The sequence below is a fragment of the Zootoca vivipara genome, chromosome 15 (assembly GCF_965207765.1).
Source record: "Zootoca vivipara chromosome 15, rZooViv2.hap1.1, whole genome shotgun sequence".
Lineage (NCBI taxonomy): Eukaryota > Metazoa > Chordata > Lepidosauria > Squamata > Lacertidae > Zootoca > Zootoca vivipara.
In genome coordinates this window covers 17,945,416-17,958,678 of record NC_142598.1, presented here as the reverse complement: position 1 = coordinate 17,958,678, position 13,263 = coordinate 17,945,416, and the positions used below count along the sequence as shown (strand labels likewise).

The 13,263-nt window shown below is 43.8% G+C and overlaps 1 long non-coding RNA gene across 2 annotated transcripts; it reads left to right on the top strand.

Moving 5' to 3' along the window:
* The first annotated feature begins 315 nt into the window (after nt 1–315).
* On the top strand, nt 316–12,321 carry LOC118097925 (uncharacterized). 2 transcript variants are annotated; one of them, XR_004694098.2, is made up of 3 exons: nt 316–401; nt 7,502–7,626; nt 10,453–12,321. It is a non-coding gene; the product is annotated as an uncharacterized LOC118097925 (long non-coding RNA). The 2 variants fall into 2 exon arrangements; XR_004694097.3 differs by lacking the exon at nt 316–401 and adding an exon at nt 5,383–6,805.
* Nucleotides 12,322–13,263: the final 942 nt, after the last annotated feature.

The window sequence follows — 13,263 nt, the reverse complement described above, 5'->3', positions numbered from 1 at the left end:
CTGTGGCTCCCCTAAAAAAGCTCAACATTTTACCTCCTCCCTGAAAAAACTCAGCAACTTTCACCCGAACCCCCCAAAATGGGCCTTCCCCATTCCTTAAAAAAAGCTCAACAACTTTGACCTGAACCCCCCAAAAGGGGGTTGAAGTTCAAAACATCTGGAGGGAGCCAGGTTGAGGAAGCCTGGTCTCTGGTAATGACTCGCCAGGATTCCCAACAGATCTCTTTCCCAGGCACAGTTGGAAAGGCAGGGATTTGAACCTTGGACTTTGCAGAGCAAATACTCTCCTACCGCTGAATTACAACCTTCACCCTATCATCATGTGCCAGGCTATAGAAAAACACAGGGTATATAAAATTATATCCTAACAACCTGTGATGGCTTCATAACAACATACACCGGTATTTAATTATTTTTATTGTGGCTTTAGGGTGATGAATTGTTTCGTTTTTAACTGCATTTGCTTTTCCTTGTGTTTTACTGCTAAGTCAGCCAGCCTGCATGCAAGAGAGGCAGGGTAAAAATAATTTAAGCAAACTTTTTTTGTTGTGGCTTCCCCCAAGGAATTCCAGGAATTGTCGTCTGGTGAGGGCACTGATCATTCTGCTGAGAGATCCTTAGCACTGCTAGCAGCTAGCAGTGGTCTCTGGAGAGAGAGAATGAATGGTCATTCTAGGTGCCTATATTACGTACACACACAATGCAACTGTTTTGATGGGGAAAGTGGCATAGGGAGAAAAGGTTAACACACAAGTTGGGAGCCCTCCAGCATTAACATTTTAATAAAAGAATGCCTGGGGAGGGTGGAGGGGAAGAATCACTTTTCCATGTAAGATGTATTTTGTCCCTTAGTCTGTAGTGCAGAGCTGGCCTTAGAAAAGATAGATCCTTTTTCATAACATAATAATAGAACAATATTATTGCTTTTTGCACCAGGGCTCAGTTCAGAACATGCAAAGTGACACATTAGTCTCTGACAAAATAAAAACACTATCCCAGATATAAAAACTAACACCCATTTTTGTCACAAGGACTACTATTCTACTGGAATGTAGAACAGAATCTGTGCAAGAGGCTACACCATTCTTCCTGGTCCTAATAATAATAATAATAATAATAATAATAATAATAATAATAATAGGTATTATTATTATTTATACCCCGCCCATCTGACTGGGTTTCCCCAGCCACTCTGAGCATCTTCTAGCAAAATATTAAAATACAATAATTCATCAAATATTAAAAGCTTCCCTAAACAGGGCTGCCTTCATATGTCTTCTAAAAGTCAGATAGTTGTTTATTTCTTTGACATCTGGTGGGAGGGCGTTCCACAGGGCAGGCGCCACTACCGAGAAGGCCCTCTAGGCTGGTGTATAATGGAAGGTGTATTCTGCAGCATGTTATTGACAGTGCATCCGTAATGGATTTAATTCTGCTTTATCAGCTGTTCTGGGATGCTTCCCCAATGCTACCATATTATTGCTGTCCAGAGGGGCCAGAGCACAATGAAAGCAGGACAAAAATAAACCAGAACATTTGTGGCATAAAAAGTTACAGGAGTTCAGCTGGAAGTTACAGAAGATGCACTGATTTGACATGAACCAGTATAACATTGTGCCACCAGATGGCGACGTGGACTCCCGTTTTTCTCTACCTGTTTTCCCTGTTTAAATTTACAACTGAAACGCTTCTATGATGTGTCTAGATCCAGCCAAAGTTTGATGCTGCACACCAGGGGCGGCAGGGCAAGCCCCAGCTTGGCTGCTGATGCCTATTCCATAGCATTCAATGGCAGCCATTGAGAGCAGAGCCAGACCCTATCTGCATGGCCACACACTACCATTTGCATGATGGAATGTTCTGAACATTAATGTACGATGCAATATTGAGCATTTAAGATTGTGACGCAGAAACAGAGCATGCTGGGAACTCTCTTTCACAGACAGCCCCATTTTGTGTTCCTTGGGATTGTCTCTTAGTTCCATTTAGGTTGCTGTGCTCTGCTGATGTTCACTGTAGTTTATTTCCTCATGTGCTTGTAGCCTGACACCTTTAGCCAGAAGACATCCATTCTCTTTACTCTGTGTGCTCCTTGACTTGATGACCACCCTCTCTTACAAATTTGTCTCCTTCAAGAAATGACATCTTGTGTTCTCCCCTCAATCCCCTTTAGTAATAGAGACCAACACGTACGAGATGAATGAGAAATGACAGACCCCAAGGCATCGCCGGCCAGCCCCACATATTAAACCTCTTGCTCCCTCATGTCATCTTCATTAATGATAGCATCAGTCAGACAGCACCTTTATCATGGGAGCCTCGGCAGGGAAGACGGCATGTCATTATTAAAGATGTGCCTCAAGTCATGCTGGCAGCTTTGTGGCCACAGACAACTTTTGTCCCCCAGGGACCACTGTTGTCAGGGTCTTTTTGAATTCTGCTTCGACAGGCAATGACACACACACACACACACACACACACACACACACACACACACAGAGAGAGAGAGAGAGAGAGAGAGAGAGAGAGAGAGAGAGAGAGAGAGAGAGAGAGAGAGATATTCAAGGCAGGTATCATTAGCTGGGGTTGCACTCTCATCCAAGTCTTTTTTTGTAGCATCTGAGAATATTTGTATTCTTCTGGTGACTGTAATATAGTCAGTTTATGTGAGGACCCCTGATAATCAATTGCACTCACACAGGGATTAGTGGAAGTCATTCATCCCTCTCCTAAGCACTCGGCCTTTCCCCAATGATCAACACTGTCATGACTCCTTGGCGCCTCCTTAGCAACAGGCTCCATTCTTTCTTTCTTTCTTTCTTTCTTTCTTTCTTTCTTTCTTTCTTTCTTTCTTTCTTTCTTTCTTTCTTTCTTTCTTTCTTTCTTTCTTTCTTTTAAATTATTTTTATTGATTTTATGCTTACCAACAACTAAACACTACAATACAAAACAAATAAACACAACACAACACTAAAAATAATACAACTATGAATTTTTCATAAACATTGTTTTGTGGGCTTCCCCTACCTCCCCCTTTTCTGATTTTCATTTTAGAATCTTATTTAGCAGTTTTCATATTATTTTCCCCATTCTATTTCCAAACTTTCCAACCTTATATTAACATACTATCCATGTTTTTTGTTAATTTCTCCTCTATTATCATTTCCCACCCCTTCCACCCCCCATCCCCCAGAACTCCTCCTGCCACGAAGAGTCCCTAGGGGAAAAAGGATGGAAGAGGGTGGTTCTTTTTCCAGTTGAATCCTTTCCCCCTCCCCGTCTTCCCCGTTCCAGAAACCCCCTCTGCCACCGAGAGCTCCCAGCATGCAAGTGACCGACTAGAGAACCACCCAACCGTCCCCACTTAACAACTCATCTTGCAAAAATTATATTTTTAGTATTCTCATTTACTTACTATATCTTCTTTCTAGCATATTTAACATTTCTTTTCTTCCCTTCCCAAAATTTTCTTCCAAGAACATCCATACATTTTAAATCCTTTTTACTTTCCCAATTTTAATTTATCTCTTTTATCCTGTATTTTACCTCCTTCTCCCCTGATCACGGCTATTCCCTTCCAGTCCAGCAAGCTCCAAAGTCAGCAGTCCAGTTTTCAATCCTTTTTATCCATCCTAATATCCATTCTTCCTTCATCCCACTCCCTTCCTAGAATGTTTTACAACCCAAACGTCTCTGTCCCCCCCCCCAATGCTCCCTTCTTCCTTGCACATTGTTTTTCTTGTGGGGTTTCTGTTCCTCAAACAAATCTTGTCCCCCCCCCCAAAGGGGGGTATTCCAAAGCCAGGCTTGGTCTTTTTCCTCTTGTTCTTCCTGAAAGACTTCCTCCTGTTCTTTAGTGATATTATAGTTCAGTTTAATTACCTTGTTGTCTTCTTCTACTGTTTCCTTACTTATGTCCTCTTTCTGTGAAACTTGGTTCATTTCTTCCATTTGCTATTCAGTCTTGTACATTCCAATTTTGATTTCCCACAAGAGTTTCAAAACTTTCTCCTGGATTCCAGGTGCATAGTCTTTTGTTGACATTTTCAATGCTTTTCAAGGACAGAGTAGTACTTGAAAAACAGGAAGTGGTTACAAATTGCTACTCCTCCATATTACTCCAAACTGGCTGCAATGTATCCTCTCCAAATCTTGTTACATTACTTTTTAAATATTTGTTTCAAACAAGCTGCTGCAATTCTCTGTATTTAAACTGTCAAATTTATCCAGTTTGCCTCAGCTCACTCTCCTATTGTCACTGAGAATCAATGCATTCCTTTCCTTTATGACATCACAATAGGCTCGCTGTTCTGTCCGGGTTGCCGATTCCAGGAGAGGAAGAGGCTCTTCCGACTTCAATTGACTGAATTTGCAGAGATTTTTTTCAACTTAAACAGTTCTCCCCTTTTACCCTGCCTCTGGGGGAGTATATTAGTACAATCCTTGGAAGTATTTAAATAAGAAGCTTCTTTCCCCCGGCATTGGGAATATTTAACTGCTTCTTTCCACAATCAGTGGGGGGAGATCGGCTTCCGTTTTTTAAATCTTCCTCCCATTTCAAATTCTCAGTCCAATTAAACTTTTTAATCCTTTTACTCAAGGTCTCCAAATTTTCCCAAATCTTTTCTTTTGGAAGAATCCACCGCTCTCCGCTGCCAGCACGGAGCTTCCCTCCGCGAGGGTAACGATGACGCTCAAAATGGCCCCCACAACTACCACCCTTCTCGCTCCGGAGCTCTTACTAGAGCCTCCCAGAGAGTAGGGGAGTCGAAATTGGGACACTGCCAAGCTCTTTGTCCCCAGAACGCTCAATCTGGGGCTCTTTCGGGAGGCTGTGTCGCTCTCGCGGCTCGCCCCCCCTCGCGAAGTCGGGTTGCCTCGGAGCTCGAGGCAAACCCTGCCGGACGGTGCTGGCACTAGACCGGAAGCCCCCCAACAGGCTCCATACTTTCTTCCCATCCCCCCCAATCCCTGCTTGCTTGGACCAGCCCTGCCAAGGAGTCTCCATAGGGCTCGTGACACTCTCCCCCTCAATAAAATAAAGCCCAACATTATCTGGCAAAGTAACCCAAATTCAGCCCCACGGAAAGCAGAATTCAGCAGTGTGTATAAGCAGGTGGTGCTGTGGGTTAAACCACAGAGCCTAGGGCTTGCCGATCAGAAGGTCGGCAGTTTGAATCCCCGCTACGGGGTGAGCTCCCATTGCTTGGTCCCAGCTCTTGCCAACCTAGCAGTTCAAAAGCACGTCAAAGTGCAAGTAGACAAATAGGTACCACTACAGCAGGAAGGTAAATGGCATTTCCAGAAGTGGCTTAGTCATGCTGGCCACATGACCTTGAAGCTGTACGCTGGCTCCCTTGGCCAATAACGCGAGATGAGCACCGCAACCCCAGAGTCGGTCACAACTGGACCTAATGGTCAGGGGTCCCTTTACCCTTTATAAGTTATGCAAGTTAAACAAATGGGGCTCTAGGTTTGCATATTCTGCCTCTGCTGATCAGGAAGTAGAGGGGACAAAACTCCTTTAGCCACCATCCATCCTCTGCAGCCTTTGGCTTCTGAGGGCTCACCAGACAAGGTGCGCACACACTCTCTCAATAATACCTTCACACTGACGCCTGGAAACTTGATGTGTTTTTTTAAAAAAAAATGGTGGGGGAGCTACAATTATCAAGTAGATTCATTTTTCACTCAGCACTGCTCTGCACTTTTTCTATACTTCTGTGGTGTCACAGCATGCAGGGATTGTTCAGAGCAACTACCCTGTATATCACAAGGAGTTCTCCCTCCATCTCTCTGCCTTTCTGATGTTAGGTTTTTGTCTTCCTGTATTCCAGATGAACCTTTTCCTTTGAGTTTGCCGCTCAGCCCACATTCCTTCCTAGTCTTTGGGCGGTGAAGGCTGGTTCATGAGGGCAAATGGGGCAGTGACCCACCAACCTCAGCCTACCCTCAGCCCATAGCTGTCAAGTTTTCCCTTTTCTTGCGAGGAAGCCTATTCAGCATAAGGGAATTTCCCTTTAAAAAATGGGAGAACTTGACAGCTATGCCTCAGCCAGACCCCACCAGCCTGCCTTCTAATGTATAACCAATCCAAGGCCCTTGCAGAACGAACCCAGTAGGGAGTAGAATAAGTTCTCCAAGGTTTCAGGCAGGATTCTCTCCCAGTCCTACCTAGAGATTCTGGGGACTGAGCCAGGGACCTTCTGCATGCAAAACAGATGCTCTACCCTTGAGTTATGGTCTTTCCCTGGATCCTGGCCCTCATCCTTTAAACCAGAGGTAGCCAACATGTGGTCATTCAGATACTGCAGGATTACAACTCCCCTTACCCCTGACTTGTCAAGGGTAATGATTTAATTTCCTGAAATGGGAATGTTTACTTACGTTAAATTACTGTGTACTTTTAACATGGGGTTCCCCCCCCCACAGAAGTTCTCATGTGGTTGGCTGACTGTGAGTCACATGAGAGAGGCACTCCATTCTGTTAGGACTGTTATTCCAGTAACTGTTGTTTTTTAACTGCTCTCTTTTGTCTATGTGTGAGGGAGAACGGCTGCTGAGAGAGGCTTCTGGGGTATGCTGTGTGGTGTCAGTGTGATCTGTCTGAACTGAAACAGAGGAAGATACCTAAATGTTAATATACGTGCAGGAGTTCTCTGCAAGAAACAAAGAGAATACTGCTGAGGTGAAAGTAAAAACCTTTCACAAAAAAACCCTGCAAGTCCTGAGTGCGGCAAAACTCCATTGCAAGTCTCAGCACAGTTTTATAAACTAACTAAGAAGACTTCAACCTACAATGCAAGTGAGAACATACTCATGTTTGAATAAGCATGAGATTGTAAATACTTCTCAGTTATATGTTTATGAAAGTCAAGTTCTTTTGAATATAAAGAGTCTGGACAATATATAGTCTTTACAAAGAAGCTATCAATCACCTAGAGGAATTATTTAGCTTCCTAACTGTAAGCTACTCTGCTACTTTGCATATCATCAAAATTTATTTTATATACATAACCTGACCAAGACTATGCTGCCTAGGAGTTGGAGGGAGTTGATGGGAGTCGGAGCTGAACAACATCTAGACATAGCTGCCAAGTTCTCCCCTTTTTTAAAGGGAAATTCCCTTATGGTGAATAGGCTTCCTTGTGAGAAAAGGGAAAATTTGGCAGCTACGGTATGCATCTAGAAGACTACAGCTTCCACGCCCCTTCTGTGTGGGCTCTTAAACTCTTGCTAAAAGTACTGCTTCTATATTCTCTTGAGAGATAATGACCACTTTCTTTAGTCTCTCTGTCCCAGGTCAAATAAATTCCAGCACTTTGCTGTAGAACACACTTTGTTATCCTTTTGTTTTCTTAAAGTGTCTAATGTTTACCAATGTTATGATTTTGATTTAAACACAGAAGAGATATCTGCATTTCTTTTGTCATTATTCCGAAGGCTATGCAATGAAGGCAAATTGATTTTTTGGTGTGTGCGCCCCCCCCCCTCCCCGCAGCTCTGCAGAGATTGAAATCTGCTGGATGGATCACAATGAGGGCCTTTTCTTGTTTGGAGATGGCAATTGATGGTCTAGGTAGCTATTTAAGCTGCCGTGATGAATTTGTTCCACCCAAACCTGAGGTATGTATGCCACTCGAGAAAGCTATTTAAATGCCCCCCCCGTCCTTTCAGACTATTTAGTTTTCCATCCAACCCGTTTTCTCAAGGATTTGCAAGTGCCTGGCATGATGGAAATTTGCTATGACAACCATCACACTCCATTGTGCTTTTATATATAAAACAGCAGTGGTAATGATGAACTCCACTCCATTAGAACTTGGCGATAGCTCTTCTTTCCTGACACTCTGAGTAGACTGGGCTAGATTTGCAGATCTAATTCTAGTCTCAGAAAGGAGCAAACCTTTAAATGGTTGCAATCTGCTTTCCCCTGCAGCACACACATGTTGTCTGTCCCAAATTTCAAATAAAAAGAAAACGAGAACATAGAGTAATGTATGCCAGGCAGAATCCTGCTTGGGAGGACAAGGCCAAATCCAACATTGTATCAACCCTGATCTGTAGTCACACACAAAGGAGGTGTTCATTTTTTCTGCCCTGGTGCATTTTACAGCTCTTTCTCCTTTAGCTGCCCCAGTGTCAGATTTCTTTCTATTTGTGTTCACACCAGTGGGTGCTGATGGGTGCAATTTACAATGGCATATGTAAAACAGTCCCATCACCGCTGGTCCCATCACCTCCTGGCAAATAGAAGGGGAAGAAATGGAGGCAGTGAGAGATTTTACTTTCTTGGGCTCCTTGATCACTGCAGATGGTGACAGCAGTCACGAAATTAAAAGACGCCTGCTTCTTGGGAGAAAAGCAATGACAAACCTAGACAGCATCTTAAAAAGCAGAGACATCACCTTGCCGACCAAGGTCCGTATAGTTAAAGCTATGGTTTTCCCAGTGGTGATGTATGGAAGTGAGAGCTGGACCATGAAGAAGGCTAATCGCCGAATAATTGATGCTTTTGAATTATGGTGCTGGAGGAGACTCTTGAGAGTCCCATGGACTGCAAGAAGATCAAACCTATCCATTCTTAAGGAAATCAGCCCTGAGGGCTCACTGGAAGGACAGATCGTGAAGCTGAGGCTCCAATACTTTGGCCACCTCATGAGAAGAGAAGAATCCTTGGAAAAGACCCTGATGTTGGGAAAGATTGAGGGCACAAGGAGAAGGGGACGACAGAGGACGAGATGGTTGGACAGTGTTCTCGAAGCTACAAACATGAGTTTGACCAAACTGCGGGAGGCAGTGGAAGACAGGAGTGCCTGGCGTGCTATGGTCCATGGGGTCACGAAGAGTTGGACACGACTAAACGACTAAACAACAACAACATGTAAAACAGTTATATATATATAAACAGTTCAAAAAGTTTCGATACATTTTTAAATAAATACTTTATTGAATTGCAGTAACAAAAACCAAACAATATCCAAGCAAAAAAAGAAAAAAGAAAAATAACAAAACACACAAAAGAAAAAATAAAATATAATAAAAAGAACACACCCAAAATACATAAAAACATAGACTTCTGTCCACCTCTTTCCCTTAATCTTCTTTTATTCGTTGTGTTATTAATATTACATTGTTTTTATTCCACTTCCATCCATTTCCTCAATATTTCTACCCTGTAAACTTTATGCATTGCATAGCAATATATTTGTCCCAGAACAATGTTTTTTCCCATATACTCTTTTACACAATCCCATTCTTCAATTAATTTTTGATCTGTTTGTCCTCTTATTGCTGCTGTAAGTCTAGCCCAAACTATATATTCGCAAAATTTGACTTGCCACTCTCGAACAGATGGGATTTTCTCCCCCGTCCAGTTTTTTTTTGCTATAAGTATTCTGGCAGCAGCTGTTGCAAATAAGAATACTTTTCTCTTGGTCGCAGTTCAAAAAAGTTTCATATGCCGGGAAGATCAGAAATCAAGAAGATAGAAATCTTACTAAGGAATGGGAAAAAATTCTAATTTATCTTGGAGAACACTGTAAGCAGCTAAAAACTTTGGCAGGACTGTAACAACACTTGTAACGTAACAAGAACTATGGGAAAACAGGGATTTTTAAGAAAATGGAGAATTTTATAAGATGCAGTTGAAAAAAAGAATGCTGACGGAACCGATAGAGGGGCAGAGGGAAGTCCAAGGATCCAGTGAATCCTTTACATGTATGATTATGATTTGAATATAAATGCAAATGGTAAAAACCAATTAAAAAATTGTAAAAAAGCCCCACAACCCCCCAAAAGTTCCATATAGAAAACCTTTCTTTAAAAAACGACAAACCATTATAAGTATAAAAGTTTAAAACAACAGAACATATTTACAATCCAATTCCAAGACATATATCAAGTGGGATAAAGATTTTAGAAGGCTTGTTGAAATTAACCTATGGAATTCCCTGCTACAAGGTTTTCAACTTACTGGCATCCCAACTCCAGGCTATGTCACAACTCCAGACTTTACCTCGATTCAGATTGGGTGATGTTTGCTTGATAGCTTGGTCAATGCATTGAGAGTGCTTGTGCCTCTGCTTCTTCCTGAACTCTTTCTCGCTTTTTATTTCTTTAAAAAAACCTTTCTCTGTATTCGCACCAGAGAAGCTGAATGCTTCAGGCATGTGCAGATAAACCTCCCTCACAAACCCTCAGGAAAACCATTCAACTGTCCTTTCAGTTGGATTCAAGGTGGACAAAGAGAGGTTTTTCTCCTCCTCCCATTAATAGCACTGGAAGTTGTGGTCACTCTATGAAATTGATTATTAGAAAACCCAAGAAAGGCAAAAAAAAAAAATTCTTCACACGCCCTGTGATTTTTTGTTTGTTAAGATCAAATCTTATTAACTGCACCATCCCTGCTGATTGTATTTACTTGTAAATTCCCCCCTTCCCTGTTTGTAGGCAAATCCTGCTTTCTTCCCTGAAGGAAAAGACTCCTGTCTTGAGTACCCCACTGCTTGGTGAAGAGGGAACTGAAATGGCATCAAAGAACATTGTTCCAAGTTAAAAGCCTAGCTAGTCTCAAGGGTTGTGGGGCTACTTTTGCACAACTTAGCCACTAGAGGGAGAAAGAAACACACTGAATTAACTTGAATTACCATGGAAAAAATTAATATGTATTGCAATGCTTGGCTAGAAAGTGGTACCTCTTATGAGTATCAACCCCTCGGTATTCTGTTAGGCAATAGTAAGTTTTAGGACTGCACTGAATATTTTCTAGTTTTGGTTTTCAGGCCAAATATAAGAACCTCAATATTTGAATATTTGTCAAAGTTCTTCATTGTGAAAATAAATCACTTCTTCACCTGTTCCTCTGTTGTTTCTCTTCTTGGCTGCAACTCCCGCATCAGCACAACCCCTCAAGAATTGCATCCTTCCCCTTCCTGGATTAGTCACACAGGCCACCCTGGCTAATCAGGGAGCACAGGCTCTTTCTGGACACCACACCCGCCTAAATTCCTTGCTCTTTCTCCCACCCACTCAAAGTTATGCTCTTTCTCGCCTCCACCTGCCCAATTTTCAAGCCACAGCCAACCTTGTCTGCCACTCAGGAGCGGAGGAAGGGTGTGTGTGTTGGGGGCGGTCCGCCCCGGGTGTCATCACTGAGGGGGGTGACATTTGGTGCGCCACCCGCCCACGACTCCCAAGCCTACCCCGAGCCATTGGGGGAAGGGGGGAAGCTGTGCCGCCTTGCTGTCTTGCCGCCTTGCCGGCAGCCTTCCGCTTTCCCCCTTCATTTTGACAGCTCAGGAGAGGCTTGGGAGTTGCGGGTGGGCGGCATGCCATTGCCCTCACTCCTGGGCTGCTTCCTGGGGGGGGGGTAAGCCTCCCCCGAGCTGTCAAAACGAAGAGGGCAGGAAGGAAGGTTGCTGGCAAAGCGGTGCAGCTCCCTCCTCCCCGCCCAGGAAGCAGCCTGCCATGGGTGGCTCGCTTTGCCCCCATGGATGGCTCGCCCCCTGGGGCGCTCGCCCTGCCCCCATGGCCCTGCCCCTGGGTGCACAGCATGTGCGCTGCTCCGGGTTCGAGAGTGGCTATCTCCACCTCTGCTGCCACTGCCTTTCCTTCATTGTCTGTCTATCCTCTGCTGCCATGGTGGTTGACTTCAGCAGGAGGTCTTCTCATAGCCTTCTCAAGGCCTATTCTGCTTCACTGGCAGAAGCGGGGTGTCTACTTACGGATGTGCTGTGCCCACTTCCGGCTGTGCGGAGGGGGGCCATGGTAGAGGCCGTCCCGGAGGAGGCAGCGAAGGTGAGGCGGTGGAAGTGGAACATCCCAGAATTCAAACAGAAGCAGGGGCAGCTTCTGTGGATCAGTGATGTGCCGCTCAAATTGGGACAGTTGAGTGATATCAGATATTTGAACAATTGTACAGAGGCTAGTATTTTTCCATTGCAAAGGTGGGGTAAGCTAAGTTTTTGCAACTGAATCACAGCTTTTCAGAGAGTTTACTTACGTTAATGAAGCAGCCCACACTACTCTGAGCCACAAGTTTGTTTTGCAAGCACGCAGAGATCTCCCTGGGCATTGGCCAAGATGCAGCAAGCAGAGAAAAGAGGGAGACAGAGTTCTTTTGATTTTCAGCTGAAAAATTGGGTTTGGGGCAAAGATATGTTCTTGAGCCTTTTACTGGGATCAGTAGATGTAAGAATAGAAAGGTATAGCTGAGACAAGGCATCGTTTATTGTTTTTGTAATGTTTAAACCAAGTTTGTGCAAGTAAAGCTTTAAAACTTATTTTTTTTTGTGATGGGAATTTGTTTTCTACACAAGAGGCCGGATCTGGAAGAGAACTTCTACTGGCAACATTAACAATTTACACAGAGCGGGTAAGGCAATGAGGTTTATTTTATAAAGTCCCAGGGTTTGGGCTAATTTCTCAGTCCAAGCCTTGCCTCTTGAACCAGGAGGACTAAGCTACGTACCACCAGATCTCTTGCCCTGCTTGTTAGCATGCAGAAGTCCACCTGCTCAGTACTGGCTTGGCTTTGCATCAGCCTGCCTTTCTGGTGACAGTCCCCCTTCCGCCTGTTTGAAATGGGAGGCAGCCTTGTCTCTAGCCTGCTAGCCATGACACAGAAATCCCTCTCCTTGCTCCCGGCGGCTCAGCTGTCCTTTGTCAGCTGTGTCATCCTTTCATATGTTCAACAGTAACAAGAACATTTTGCGGTTTTCACATTTGCCCGTCTTGATCAGTTGAAACCGGAAAGGCGTTAAACACCCATTTGGGACAGAGGGGTGACAAATAAAACGTCTATTTCCAGCCATACAACAATAGCCTTACAAACAGATATTTAAAGAGTAACAGGATAATGACTTAATCTCCCTTGTCGCAGTAATGCACTTTAAATTGCTGCCTAAAACTGCCACAGCCTTTATTATCAAACTTCCTGTTGAAATATCTTCCTTTGCTGGGTGTCTGTTTGTGTGTGGCTGGAAAGGATCACACCCTGGGAAGCATGGGAAGGTGAGCCCTGTAGTTTTGCCCTGCAATGGCAGTTCTGGGGCTTGGCAGGTGCCCAGGAACACAGGACAGGGCTGGTCTTGGAGTGGTGCTGGTAGTGTTACCCCAGAAGGCAGGCAGGTCTTCTTTTAAAAAATCATTTTTATCTGGTTTTACAATTTTGAATTTATAACATTCCAAATACATATCCCTAGACAGATTACTCTGACTCTCAAGACTTCCCCCCATCGCCTCCATGGGTCCTATTGTCAA